The sequence below is a fragment of the Epinephelus lanceolatus genome, chromosome 22, assembly GCF_041903045.1.
Source record: "Epinephelus lanceolatus isolate andai-2023 chromosome 22, ASM4190304v1, whole genome shotgun sequence".
NCBI lineage: Eukaryota > Metazoa > Chordata > Actinopteri > Perciformes > Serranidae > Epinephelus > Epinephelus lanceolatus.
Genome location: NC_135755.1, coordinates 31,413,560 through 31,429,467, shown reverse-complemented (window position 1 = coordinate 31,429,467; position 15,908 = coordinate 31,413,560). Strand labels below are relative to the sequence as shown.

General features: G+C 40.4%; 1 pseudogene across 1 annotated transcript; it reads left to right on the top strand.

Moving 5' to 3' along the window:
• Nucleotides 1-370: 370 nt before the first annotated feature.
• Nucleotides 371-10,958, top strand: LOC117246367 (secretory phospholipase A2 receptor-like; annotated as a pseudogene). The gene is made up of 4 exons (XR_013488669.1): nt 371-687; nt 8,723-9,103; nt 9,200-9,787; nt 9,880-10,958. The product of XR_013488669.1 is annotated as a secretory phospholipase A2 receptor-like (transcript).
• Nucleotides 10,959-15,908: the final 4,950 nt, after the last annotated feature.

Sequence of the window (15,908 nt, the reverse complement as noted above, 5' to 3'; positions counted from 1 at the left end):
ACATTTTTGCATGAAATAAGTAGTGAAAAATTTGTCCCCATTTGCTTACACTGAAAGTGCATAAGGAAGGGATCTTTTAATACTCAACTCAAGTAAGAAGATGCAGTGAATTTTGAGCCCCCTTTTTTTTTTTTCCCCCAGCTTTGTAAATATTTTCCAGATTGTTTTATCTCATTTCATTATCCAACAAAAAAAAATCAAATAAATACAAAAAAAAATGTCTTGTCATAAAAAGCTGTGTGTTTAAGTAGCTGCAAATAATTATTGCATGATTATGATCAAATTGAAATGGATTTTATTCATAAAATGTATCTTCAAGAAGATAAAACTTAACGTAATGACTTAAGTAATGAAATGTCTGTAGCTACTTTGAATATTCAGAGAAAAGCAGACATTTATTTTTGCGAATATCTGATCAGCTCAGTGCCATCTCACGCCTATCAATGCTTTAATCACCATTGCTACCCACGTCAACATTGCCATGAAGTCACCCTGTTTTTTGCATAAAGAGCCCAACGGACCTGTAAACTTTATCGGTAACATAATAGGAGTGGGTGTTGACTTACTTTAGATTTGCCTATCAATAATCTTGGTTGAGTTTCCTTTCAGAGCCATACATTGACACACACAGTCCACAGAGCAGCATCACCATGGAAAGGTTCTGGCTGGGTGTCTTGTATCTCTCAGGTCAGTGATTCTTGGATATAATTAATGTCTGACTGCTTATTACCTTATGATACCCTAATATTAAAGTCACAGGTGTTGTCCTAGTTATTTTAAAAAATATTTATTTTTGTGCTGGGACCCCTGACAGAGACTATCTGTGTTGAGAGCCTATACTTAAAAATCAAAAGAAGAGGTACTTCCCTGTGACGAAGGTATTATTATTTACAACATCAAACGATTAATTGTTATAACTCACGCGTCAATGTGTAACCACCTTTTAATGTTGGTAGTTTAAATACTTAATAAACAGTAAAATCATTTAGTCCAGTGGTTCCAAACTCAGGGGTGAGGGCCCTCCAAAGTTGTGATTAATTGATTGATGGGTAAAGTATGAAGGGTCCATGTCATTGGTTCGACAGCCCGTTGGTTCGACATCCCATTAGTCCGACTGTCCGCGGTGCTGAACGGCTCGTGGCGGGCGTATGGTGTGCCGCGACCGGCTTGAGGCGGAGCAGGCTCACGGCTTATGTGTTTGTCACTTTATTTTTCATTTTAACCCACACCATGATCTTTTCCTGACCCTAACCAAGTGGTTTTTGTGCCTAAACCTAACCAGACCTTAACCACAGGGCATCATGATGATTTCGGAACGGACTTCGGAACAATGAGTTTAATATGGTCGGAACAATGGGATGTCGAACCAATGGGCTGTTGAACCAATGGGTTCCCAGTATGAATACCTCAAAACAGTACTTAGTGTAGTACAAAGCTACAGTCAGGTCCATAATTATTTGGACAATGATACAGTTGTCATCATTTTGGCTCTGTACACCACCACAATGGGTTTTAAATGAAACAATGAATACCTGCTTAAAGTGCAGACTCTCAGCTTTCATTTAAGGCTTTTTTCAAAAATGTAGTATGAACCGTGTAGGAATGACAACCATTTCTTCACACAGTCCCCCAACTTTAAGGGCTCATAAGTATTTGGACAAACTAACATAATCATCAATTAAACAGTCAGTTTTAATACTTGGTTGCAAATCTTTTACAGTCAATGACTGCCTGAAGTGTTGGACACACAGACATCACCAGATGCTGGGTTTCTTCCCTGGTGATGCTCTGCCAGCCCTTTACTGCAGCCGTCTGCACTTCCTGCTTGTGTTTTGGGTGTTTTGCCCTCGGTTTTGGCTTCAGCAAGAGAAACGCATGCTCAATTGGATTCCGGTCAGATGATATGACTTGGCCATTGCAGAACATTCCACTTCTTTGCCTTAAAAATGTCTTTGGTTGCTTTTGCAATATGCTTCAGGTCAATGTCCATCTGCACTGTGAAGCATCATCCAATGAGTTTTGAAGCATTTAGTTGAATCTGAGCAGATAATGTAGCCCGAAACACTTCAGCTTTCATCCTGCTGCTCTTGTAAGCAAGACAAGACTTCACTAGAATAAATACAGAGGGTTTATCACAAGATGCAAACCATTGGTTAGCCTTAAAAATGGAAGGCCAGATTAGAGTTTGTCAAAAACCATCTAAAAAGCCTGTACAGTTGTGGAACAGCATACTATGGACAGATAAAACAAAGATCAACTACCAGAATGATGGGAAGACAAGAGAAGGGAGAAGGGAAGGAACTGCTCATGATCCAAAGCACACCACCTCATCAGTGAAGCATGGTGGAGGTACTGTTATGTCATGGCCATGTATGGCTGCCAGTGGAACTGGTTCTCTTGTATTTATTGATGATGTGACTGCTGACAAGAGCAGCAGGATGAAAGCTGAAGTGTTTGGGGCTACATTATCTGCTCAGATTCAACCACATGCTTCAAAACTCATTAGACGATGCTTCACAGTGCAGATGGACAATGACCTGAAGCATATTGCAAAAGCAACCAAAGACATTTTTAAGGCAAAGAAGTGGAATGTTGTGCAATGGTCAAGTGATATCATCTGACCTGAATCCAATTGAGCATGCGTTTCTCTTGCTGAAGCCAAAACTGAGGGCAAAACACCCAAAACACAAGCAGGAAGTACAGACGGCTGCAGTAAAGGGCTGACAGAGCATCACCAGGGAAAAAACCCAGCATCTGATGATGCCTATGTGTCCAACACTTGAGGCAGTCATTGACTGTAAAGGATTTGTAACCAAGTATTAAAACTGACTGTTTAATTGATGATTATGTTAGTTTGTCCAAATACTTATGAGCCCTTAAAGTTGGGGGACTGTGTGAAGAAATGGTTGTCATTCCTACACGGTTCATACTACATTTTTGAAAAAAGCCTTAAATGAAAGCTGAGAGTCTGCACTTTAAGCAGGTATTCATTGTTTCATTTAAAACCCATTGTGGTGGTGTACAGAGCCAAAATGATGACAACTGTATCATTGTCCAAATAATTATGGACCTGACTGTATATCTGTACTGTGCCTGCTCATGTTAAGTAATTTAAACCTGCCTGCAATCAGTCAGCAGGTTCCTACATCCAAATCGCAGTATGTTCCTGCAAACCACAGATGCGTTACATTTGTACATTATTATGTAGCGGATACGCAGTGCTTAATTTGTAAATTAGAAGTAGGGGCCTCTGAGAGAGCAGTGTTCCCCCACTCCCAAAAGTGCAGCACCCGAGCTGACTCACTGCGCGACTCGTCCATCCGTAGCACAGAATACAGCAAGGAATCCAGTCAAGCAATGGAATGGAATGGTTGTGACATCAGCCATGACATATCAGCCCTTGTGACATCAGCCATGGCGTATCAGCCCTTGTGACATCAGCCAATACTACATGTAAATGGAATGAAAGAAGAATCATGGAAAAAAAGTTTATGTAGGAGTAGCTATAGCCTACGTCATGTGTTCCATTTACGGAAGCGTATTGCATTCACTTGACAAATGAAAAAAGCCCTGTTTTTCTGAGTAATTTTTGTCTGTTCTTCGGAGTAATTTATTTATTTTTCTGTTTTTTGGTGTAATTTTTTCTGTTTTTCTGGATCATTTTTCCCCTGTTTTTCTGAGTATTTTTTCTGTTTTTCATGGTAATTTTTTCTGTTTTTCGTGGTAATTTTTTTTCCTGAACGAGGAGACGAAATACTTCAAAATCTCGCAAAAAGCTCCCACCTTACACCTGCAAGTGACCCCTGCATCCATGGTGACTCCTGCTCATGGATGTATTTTGCATCCGTGCTCCTGCTCCTAGACAATTTCAACTACGGGATCAATAAGGGTAAGGCATGTAATTAGTTACACACAGGGTATGATAATCTAGCTATGTTTTCGACTGCATCCTTCTAGTGTAGGCCTATCACTCAATGTAACAGGTTAGGTTAGTAACAGGTTGTAACAACGTTAGCTGACAAACGTGTATGGGCATGATTTCAGTTGTCAGCTAACGTTGTTACAACCTGTTACTAACCTAACCTGTTATATTGAGCGATAAGCCTACACTAGAAGGATGCAGTCGAAAACATAGCTAGATTATCGTACCCTGTGTGTAACTAATTACATGCCTTACCCTTATTGATCCCGTAGTTGAAATTGTCTAGGAGCAGGAGCACGGATGCAAAATACATCCATGAGCAGGAGTCACCATGGATGCAGGGGTCACTTGCAGGTGCCAGGTGGGAGCTTCTTGCGAGTTTTTGAAGTATCTCGTCTCCTCGTTCAGTAAAAAAAATACCCCGAAAAACAGAAAAAAATTATAGCTGCTGCGGAGTGATTGGTCGGGTCCGGGCATTTTTAGGCAATTCTGAGCAATAAGCAGAAGAATTGGAAGACATTTAGGAATTTAGCAACACAATCTGCCTTTTGCATCAGCTGAGGATTGAACTCACAACCTCTGAGACTAAGAATCAATTTCAGTGTGTAGCTTCACAAATTGACTAAGCCAGATGAGCAGGTTTAGCAGACCTTTGGACCTTTGTGCAAAGTTTGGTGAGTTTTCACCCATGGGAAGTATGATTTCCTCGGAAGAAGAAAGAAGAAGAAGAAGAAGAATACCTAGGATCACAATAGTGTCCTGGTAGCTTAGCTTCAGAATATTTAGTAAGATGTGCCATTCACACTGACAACACACACACAAAACAATTGCAAAATCTGTCTGAATACCAAACACAACTTCAGAACGTGTAGCAGCATCATTATGCACACATTACACTGTCTTAGCCTAAAAGCAACTTTTAAAAGTAACAGCCTCAAAATCTGCAGCATGAGACAGAGACACCAAACGATGTCAAAATGCCAGTCCTAATACTAGTCAATCAGTCCACATGCCATTTAATGTTAATTCCATGTACCGCAGCAGGACTCACTGCAGCCTAGCCAGTTAAGCGTCATCAACCCCTGTGTGAAAATGAAATGATTCATCTTAGAGGGCTGTCTATACAAAATCATCATCATCATCATCATCATCACCACCACCACCACCACCTCCTCCACCATCAAATATTAACCGCTGAACACATACCAAAATTCAAATGGATCTTCCCTTATTTATTTATCCAAAACAGCCCACACTGCAGCCATAGATCCCTCCTTCTTCTCCCAGTTCCGGACTTTGCTCCGCGTGTCATCTGCTGTCCTGTGTCCTTTGGCAATCCACGACCTGGCGTATGGCTCGGGGTTGAATCTCGGCAAGGGTGGTTCCACCAGGTTCAGGAAAAGTAGCAATGAAAGTGTGGAGGTGTGGAGGGAGGCCCAGTTTGGGGAGCAGATGAAGTTCATTTGAGAGAATCCACGCTCACATTCCGCGTGGATATGGGGATGGAGGAGACACTGGCGAAAAGGACTTTTAATCCATCTGGGACAGATTTTCCTCCATTCTCTCTGTATTCCTGGTACGTGCAAACAGTGTGGACTGTCGATCCCAAACCGATGGCAGAGAGACATCACTTCCTCTTCTCCATACAATGGGCCTGCGTCCTCGGGCCAGTACTGTGCGTAAAGCACCTTTAGGTCATCGATAAGCTTGTTGTAGTCAGTGTTATCACCAGAACCTCGTTGCCCTCCCTGTGACAGCATGCGTTCCTCCAGGTGCCTTGCCAGGCACACGAAAAACTCCTTCTGGTACAGGGCTCTGTCGCTGGGTTTACCGGGGTGCGTGTCAATGATTGTGCAGCCATGCTTTTGAAATACAAGGGACAGCTCTGACAATTCCTGCAGCGCATCATACATAATGCCAATGTTATTTACAAATGCACGTGAAGAGAGGCGCATGGCGAGACCTCTGTAGGTTTGTTGGGTTTTGCTGTCATGGGAGCTATCCTCTGCTGCTACAGTGAAGTGTTTGTGGAGGGCCGGGAAATTCTTCCACACCGCTTCGACTGACCTAAGACTGGAAGCGACCCACCTTGTGTCCAGGATGCGTCCTATTTTGCACAGCTGGATGTCTAAACTATCTGCACACTCTTTTAACTCCAGTCTGTTCTTGTTTGACACGCTGTACATTGCATACAACTTGTCCATTAGAATTTTTAAGTGATTGACAGCTCCCATCTTGCTCGCTGCCACTCCTGTCCTACGTCCGAGCATAACGGAGGATCCATCACAAGTAACTCCAACAAGTGTTTTGGAGAGAAAGTCCTTGTTAAGTCCAACATGCTCCAAAGCTGATAAAAGTTGACACACAATCCCTTCTGCTGTCAAGTCTTGCAACTATACGAGGTCTACATAAATGTTCTTGGGTGTCTCCATGTTTGGCAGGAAGAGTCTTAGATACACAATTAAACCACTGGTTTTATTTAAACTGGTTGACTCGTCCAGAATCAAGCTTATTTTGGGAGCGCACTGAACTATTTTTTCAAATAGTTTCTTCTTCATTTCATAAGCAATATGTTGCTGAATGTTAGAACAAGCAACGTTTGAATGTAAAATTCGGCCCATGTTGATTCCGTTTAGCTCTTGACAGTCAATTTCCAGCTCAAAGCCATGAGCAGGTCTGTTACGTTTAGCCTCTTTGTATGCTGTTCTGAAAACTCTTGACGTTGTGGCTATCCGTTCGGATTGGGCATTGACAACAGTGTTAGTCAAAATGTCCTCCTTCGCCTTTTCTAAAATGTTCACTGCTGCAAGATGAGCCTTAGTTCTTTGATGCTCCCATATTTTCTTCCTTAGAGTCCGTTGCTTCTTTTTCTGATCTGAGGCAGTGGACGTTACAGAGCATGTCACCCATCCTCTGGATAACCCCAGACCCTGGCTCTTCTCTGCTTGGGAGAAGAGAAGAGCCTACCTCTTTGCAGGTGCACAGCCCACACGTGACCTGTTGATGATTACGAGCCAAGGGTAGAATCTCTTCTTATTTTTGACCTGAGCCTCGGTCCAGATTTCTCCCGATTCTCCTCCATCTTCGTCACAGCTCTTGCTCTTCCCATGATTCTCCTCCTCCACATTCTCCTCACCACCATTGGCATTCTCAGGCCTGCTCTGCTCTCGATCAGCTACGCTGAATTGAAGTGAATTTTTATATATAGTGCCTTTCATACACAGAGGCAACACAATGCACTTTACAAACGTTAGCTTGGCCTTTTGCTATTCCTTCTGCTGCAGCTAGCGGTGGTGGCAGGCTAACGCAGCTCAAACTTGTAGCCTAGGCTAGCTAATGTTACCTTGAACATTTTTAGGTTGTTTGGTCATTGGCTGGCCATCATCCCTCTCATCTTCGTCTTCCTTTCTTTTAAAAAGTCCAGTGAGCAACTGTTGTTTCTTCCTCGCCATTTTTGATAACTACCCAGTGCCCAAGTAAGTGACGTTAACGCTATAGCTATAGCTATAGCTATATATATGTTTTTTTTAAATGAGTGGCTTCTGACAGGTGATGTGAGTGTGAACCAATCAGAACCTTGAATGGGACTGTTGAGTTCACGAGACGTTTTGTGATTGGATTTTATTGCTGTCTAATATCTGACAGTGCCAAATTAGCGATTAGGACCCATTTAAAAAAAACAACAACTTTAAATCAATGTAGGTAGGCCTACATAATGTTTTGCAGCCATTTATTATATTTTTTAGATGTGGAAAGTTATAGACTCATGCAAATTAGTTCCGGAAGGCACCAGGGCCTTTTCTGAAAAGATCCTGGTATGCGTTCCAGTACATTTTGATGGACTCGCGGCTCGTCCTACTCTCCAGTGTGCTATGTGTGAGCTCAGTCCTGCGTGTTCTTTAATGAAGCAATAGGAGAAGATATTCGGTCTCAGTTAATGTAGTTTATTAAGCAGTAAAGGAATAAAATTACAGAGCTCTGGGTCTCAACTTCACGTCCCTGACGAACAACAACGGTGTGTCAGTTCACGAAGTCTGACCTTCTGTCCTTCCCCTGACCCAGTATATTTGAGCATAACAGAGTGTCATTGTGCACGCAAGCCGTTGTCCTCTTCTCATTGGCAGTTCCACTTCCTCCTTCACCACACCACGCCCCTGCCTCGTGTTAATCTGACTCCTTCCCGCTGGCGGTGGGGGCATGGTTCCTGTTTTGAAAGACAAGAGAACAACACAACTCCCTACACGTGCTGTACCTTACTATCTGTACATCACTTTCTATTCTTTTTACCATATATGAAACTAATTATCTAAGCATTGCGGTATGTGCTCCTCAGACTTCATGTCTCTTCCTCTCCTGTACTTCTCCACTTCTGCAAAGCAAACACATTCAGATCAGCTGAAATCATCTCAGTATTCTCATTGTTCACACATCTAAAACTTATATAGTGAAACACAACTTATAGTAAAACACATAAAATCATTCTATTCCCAACAGTTTCGGCCCAAATTAAGCACTGCAGATACGTTGAAACTTTGAACAGCTTTGTCTTTAACAGTGGTTAGCTTTTAGGACAAAAACCATTTGGTTAGGGAGAGCATGACATTTTGGCTTAAAATACTCATTTTGTTATGTAGTGCCACAGGCTTTAATGGCTCTTTCCATGGCACTGTCCTGGCAGGAAACGCAGCAATGCCTCAGGACTAATATTCAGATGAATGAATGATGAATGGTGGGCATAATTTGGGAGTTTAAATGTGTTGGGAGACAGAAACCTTTAACAAACACTTGTTCCCCTCACAGGCTGGCACATCTCCTCATGCCTTCTCCGTCAGTACCACTATGTTGCTGATCCAAAGACTTGGACTGAAGCTCAGGCCTACTGCAGGGAGAAATACACAGATCTGGCCACTATTCACAACACTACAGAAATGAACCAACTTGCCGACACAGTTTCATCTTCTGGCCACAACTCTGACGTCTGGATTGGTCTGTACAGTGTAGTTGACTGGAGGTGGTCAGACGGCTACAGAGGGAGTGGAGCGGAATATAGGAACTGGCAAAACCGTATTGACAATGAACCAGACTTTTACTCATTCCATCAATTCTGTGTGAACATTGGAAGCGCCGGAGGGTGGTGGGATGATTCATGCTCAATATCCTACCCATTTATCTGTTACAGAGGTAAGAATATAGGAAGGCACATGTCAGTGTTGAAAAGAAATTGATTTGGAATTCATTATGTGAAATTAACAAATCTTCCCCAAACCCTGACTGCAGGAACACAGCTGGAGCCTCAGTTTGTTTTAGTCCCAAATGGAAAGAATTGGTCCGATGCTCAGAGGCACTGCAGGGAGAATTTCATAGATCTGGCCACTGTGAGGAGCGACACTGAGAACCAGGAGATCCACAACTTGGTGCCGAGTGATGCCTGGGTGTGGATTGGTTTGTCCAGAGATCCCAACATGTACTGGTCAGATGGGAGTGGCTACACATTTAGCTTCTTGTCCACAGGTTCAATCGACATTAGCTCGACGAGCGTCATATGTGGTACAGCTCAGCAGAAATCAGGAAAGCTGAGGCACTGTGAATCTAGATTTCCATTTGTCTGCTACAGCGTCCCTCCACCTCGTGAGTGGTTTACTGTCCTTCAGTGGAAGAGAGAGCATTACATTAGAATAAGTGTTACACTGTACTCAGATATGTATGATGGATGAGTTTGGTGTCACAAAGATAATTCCAAACACGTTTTTTTTCCTCTGTATCCAAGCACCAGTAATGAGACAGGTGGTAAAGCTGAGAATCGAGCCAGACGACCCCTCTGTGGATCTGAATGACCCTGCTGTGAAAGCAAACATCCTAAAAAAGGTGAGTCTTCCAAAATCCACCCTGGCCAAATAAAAGCTTCAACAAACATTGTGGATTGATGTTTCAAAATGGCAACCGTCTGTGTTTCCCAGCTCCAGGACAGGCTGAAGGAGAAAGGAATGAGTGGAGTCACCCTGAAGTGGAGAGAGCAGCCTGATGGGAAAGTCTTCCACAAGGAGAAAAAAACTTCACAGAAGAAAACTGAGCTCTGAAACTGCTGGAGTGGTGTTCACACTTCAGAATCAGAATCAGAATCAGAAAACCTTTATTGTCCCTTGCAAGAAGCAATTGAAATTTGTCTTTGACGTGCTCACAAATGTACTTAGAATAAAAACACAAGTTAACACACAACATCAATGCAGAATAAATATAGTGAGGACATTAAAAGATTTCATTGTGAGTTGTTGATGATGTTGATGGCGGATGAAAGTTTGTTCTTGGCCAAGGGACCCTGTATCTATGGCCTGAAGGAAGGAGTTGAAATGAGTTGTGGAGCGGATGTGAAGGGTTGTGTATGATGGTGGTGGCTTTCCGTCTGACTGCCTGAGTGTGGAGGTCTAAGAGAGAGGACTGTGTGATGCCTGTTATTTTACTTGCATGTTTGATGACCTGTGACAGTTTGGATTTGGTTAGCTAATAAAGCTGCTACATTCAAATCCATGAGATAGTAATCTGGGTTGCTCTAATTTCAAATCAGGGACATTGTCCCTGATGTTTAGGAAATTTCAAATTTAGTCAGAATTTGTCAGCTCAGTTAAGAGTTTTTTTTTTCTCCATACGTGGTCATCACTGTGTCATTATATCTTTTGGATGACCACTGACAGTGAACACATCATCTTTTTAAATTGCAGATTAATTGAGCTCTTCAGGTACCTGCGAGGGAATTAAATGCAACACTGTCCTCTTCTGTTTGTATGAGTTTATTACTATATTGCCTTTAAAAAAAAACGACATATATGGGGCTGCAATTACTGTGTACTTAAAACTGAAATCATACCTTTTTTTTTAGTTTTAATATCTTCAGAAACATTTTCAACATCTGAGTGCAGTTATTTATAATCCCTGTTACATATATAACAATTTATAATAACAGAGCCCTGCATTGAATGTATACATAATATTCTTGTACAATATGCTACAATAAAATAATTAATAAATGTCTTGTCCAACACGCTGAATCATCAGATATTTTTGTTGACACAAATACTAATGTATCTCATGGTGTGACATTAGGCTTAATGTCATCTCTGGGGTCATGGATGGCATTTATGTGACGGGTATTTCATATAGAGTGATGTGACGTGACTGGAGAATTATTGATTTTGATTGTAGAATAATGCTGACTTAAATATTTATTTTGCCTTACAATGACATACTATCAATAGCACATAATGTTCTACATGCGAATATGTGACAATAAAACCTACTGGGTAAAAGACATTTGACATATTGTTTATTTCAGTGGAGTTTTTCAATGTGTGATGTAGTCTTATTGGTCTCATCATAGGGTTTCCTACTCCTGACACATTGTAAACCCAACCATTTATCCATAAATCAAACAAGTACATGCTAGAATACTTAACAATGAGTAATCATAAATTACAGTCCCAATACATTAAAAAAAAAGAAAAACAAAACTATACTATAAATATTTTTTAACATACTATACTGTGACTTTAATTGACTAGCTATACTATGACTTTTTGGACATACTACACTATGACTTCTTTATGAGTTTTTATATGCTGTACTTTAATTTTTTTCACGTGCTCACGACTGACTTTTTCAACAGATTTTTAAACTATGCTATAACTAGGTTTTTGACATGTTATATTGTGACTTCTTCTTGAGTTTTTTTACATGCTTTATCATGATTTTTTTGTGACTTTTGTTATTTTTTATGACTTTTTAAACCATTTTTCATCATGCCATACAATAGGTTCTTTTGACATACCATGGTATGACTTTTTATCTGTTTCGACATGCTATACTGTGATTTTGTGACAGTTTTTTGACATGCTATACAATGACTTTTTTCAATGTACTATCCTATGACTTCCTCTTGAGTTTTAGTTGACATGCAACAAGGGTTTTTTTGGATGTATTATACTATTTTTCCGATATACTGCACTATGACTTTTTCGACATACTGCACTATGACTTTTATTAGTTTCTTCGACATGCTGTACTACATGCTGGAATACATTTTTTTTTTCGGCATACTGTATCATAACTTTTTTTGACATGCTATACTATGACTTTTTTTTAAACAGTTTTTTGACATGCTATATCATGACCTTTTTCAACATACTGTACTATGATTTTTTTTTTTTTAACTTGGTTTACTATCATTTATTTAGACATTCAACATACCATACAATGACCTTTGACAATATTTTGAATATTCTATAATATGACATTTTTGGCATAACACTAAGTAACTAACATTACTATGGCTATGCAATAGTCATTTTCGACATACTATACTATGACTTTGTCATGGGTTGTTTTTTACATGCTGCACTATAACTCTTTTTGACATGTTTACTATGACTTTTTTCAACATACTATATTATGACTCTTTGGACTTACGAAACTATGACTTTTTTTAAATGTTTAATGACATGATATTCTATGACTTTTTTAAACATTTTTCCAACATGCTGTACTACAATTTTTAAACTATACTATGTTTCTTTTATGTAGGCTATTTTCAAGTATACTATGACTTCTTCCTTTTTTCACATACTATACTGCTTTCGACATACTATAATGACTTCTTTACGGCATACTTTACTATGATTTTCTTGACCTTCTTAAATATGACTTTTTTAACCGTTTTTTAACCGTTAACTAATGCTATATGCATGCTATACCATTACTTTTGTAAACATTTTTTCGACATGCTGCACTATACATTTTTCAACAATACTATATTTTTGTACTATAACCTTTTCTTTTACATGCTATAGTGACATTTTTAAAAGGTTTTTTTTTGACATGCTGATATGACTTTTTTCAGTATACTATACTGATTTACAGTTTTTTGTCCTGCGATATTATGACTTTTGAAAAACAGTTTTTCATCACGCCATACTATGACTCTTTTCATTTCAGTTTTTTTGACATGCTATGGTATGACTTTTTAAACTGTTCTTTCAACTATACAATGCCTTTTTAACAGGTTTTTGACATATTATACTATGACCTTTTTCAACTTAGTATACTAGGACTTATTTATTTGTTTTGACGTGCTTTACTACGAGTTGTTTTTCAACATACTTTAACTTTATTTTGAATGGTCTATACTACCATAGTCTATGCTACTTTTTTTGACATACTACACATTTTTTCTCAACATACTATACCATGATTTCATTATGAATTTTTTGACATGCTTTACTTTGAGTTTTTCAGCATACTATATTATAACTTTTTTATGGCTATATTAAGACTTTTTGAACAGTTTTTAGGCATGCTACACCATGACCATTTTCAGCATTTATGTATTTATGATTTTTTGACATGCTTTACCATCAGTTGTTTCTTGACATACTATATATTTTTTTCAACATACTATATGACTTCTTCTACTACTATGACAATATTTTGAATAGTCTATGTTACGACTTTTTTGACACACTGCAATTTTTTTCAACTAACAATTCCGGATGATTTCTCTCTTGAATGTGGAGGGGAAGATTTTCTTTAGTGTAGTAGCGCAGAGACTAGCTAGCTACTTAGAAAGGAATAGCTTAATAGATACCACGGTGCAGAAGGCAGGAATACCAGGTTTTTCAGGGTGTTTAGAGCATACTAGCATGATCTGGCACCAGATTCAGGCAGCGAAGATTAACAAAAGGGACCTACATGTAATATTTTTAGATCTTGCAAATGCGTTTGGTTCAGTACCGCACAGCCTCATTTGGAGTGCGTTTGACTACTTCAGAGTGCCACAGGTAGTTGTTAACTTAGTGAAAGCATATTTTCAGGATATTAGGTTGTGTCTAAGTACAGCAGGTTTCACAACAGGTTGGCAGAGGCTAGAAATAGGCATCATGGCAGGGTGTACAATTTCTCCATTAGCATTTACTATGGCAATGGAAGTAATCATCAGGGCTTCTAAGTGGGTGGTAGGTGGGGAGAGACGGCAGAATGGGTTGCATCTTCCACCAGTTAGGGCTTACATGGATGACATGACACTGGTGACCACAACAATGCCATGTACAAAGAGGCTACTAGAGAAGGTAAATAAGAACCTCAAGTGGGCCAGCATGAAAATCAAGCCTAGTAAATCTAGAAGCATCTCGATATGTAGAGGGAAGTTAAGTGATAGGAAGTTTGTCATAGATGATGAGGACATCCCAACAATTAGGGAAAAGTCAGTAAAGAGCTTAGGTAGGTGGTACAATGTAGAGTTGAATGATAAGGAACAGGTGGTGAAATTTAGAAAAGATGTGGCTGAAGGATTGGATAGAATAGATAAATCAGAACTTCCAGGAAAGTTGAAGTTGTGGTGTTTGCAATTTGGGCTATATCCTAGGTTAATGTGGCCATTGTCAGTTTATGAAATTCCAATATCTGTTGTGGAGAGAATGGAAAGGTCGGTTAGCTCCTACATTAGGAAGTGGTTGGGCGCTCCTAGGTGCCTAAGTAGTGTTGCATTGTATGGAAAAGGGATACTTCAGCTGCCAGTATCTAGTTTAACAGAGGAATTTAAATGTACCAAGGTCAGGACAGAGCTCTTGTTATCTGGGAGTAAGGACGTGGTAGTTAGGAGTGTGGTTCCAAATCCAACCAAGGGGAGGAAGTGGAACCCAAGATCGGCAGTTCAGGAGGCAGAGGCAGCTCTTAGACATGCAGAGATTGTAGGTAATGTTCAGTTTGGCCGGGGAGGCCTGGGGCTTGGCTCAGGTAAACCGGTATGGAATACAGCAGGCCTCAAAGATAAAAGAAAGCTGGTTGTAGAACAGATACGCAGACAGGAAGAGATAGTAAGGGGTGCAAAGGTAGTGGCCCAGGCTAAACAGGGACAGTGGTTGAATTGGGAAAGTGTAGAGAAGAGGAAGCTTAGTTGGAGGGACCTGTGGAGTATGGAGGAGAATCGTATTAGATTCCTGGTAGGGGCTACATACGATGTGTTACCAACCCCCCAGAACCTAAAACTGTGGGTAAATGAGGACCCATCATGCCCATTGTGTTCACGTACCGCAACTTTAAAGCATATTTTGTCAGGCTGTAAAGTTGGCTTGTCACAAGGCCGATATACATGGCGACATAATCAGGTGTTGAAATGTTTAGCTGCAGGCATCGAAGGGAAACGAAGACAGGTGAATTCAGAAGGTGTTAAGGATAGGGGCTTAGTAATTCAGTTTGTCCGTGAGGGAGAGAAATACAGAAGGGATAAGTTAGTGAGGAGGCAAGGGTGTGGCCGCCTAGAAGGTGCTTGTGATTGGGAAATGCAAGTAGATTTAGGGGGAAAGCTTGTTGTTCCTCAGGAAATAGTCTGTACCAGGCAGAGGCCTGACTTAGTGTTGTGGTCAGTGAGTCAACAGATAGTTTATTTCATTGAGCTGACAGTTCCTTGGGAAGACTCAGTGGAAGAAGCCTATGAAAGAAAAAAGCTTAGATATGCAGACTTAGGAGCAGAAGCTGAGCAGCGAGGATGGAAGACTAGGATTTGTCCAGTGGAAGTGGGGTGTAGGGGATTCATAGCAAGATCAACTGTCTCACTCCTGGGGGAACTCGGAGTGCGGGGACAGAATTTGAGGAAGACAGTGAGGGAAATGTCAGATGAAGCAATTAAATGCAGCCAGTTTATCTATTACAGAAGAAATAATGTCAGCTGGGGGGCAGCAGGGGGAACTACTAAGCAGGGCACATAACTCCTTGAGATCAGGTGGAGAGATCCACTTCCTGTCAGGAGAAATCCAGGAAGAGGAAGCATTTAAGTGTGGGAGTGGCCTATTGGAATCCATTTTGTTTGAGGCCATGCGGCAAGGTGAGTGTGCTTGCTGATCCTGTAAGTCCAGTTAGCTCCTTTAACTTTAGCTTATATTGTAGTTATGCTATGTAGTGTGTGAAATAGAGTATGGTGAATGTGACAGGAAAGCTAGTATCA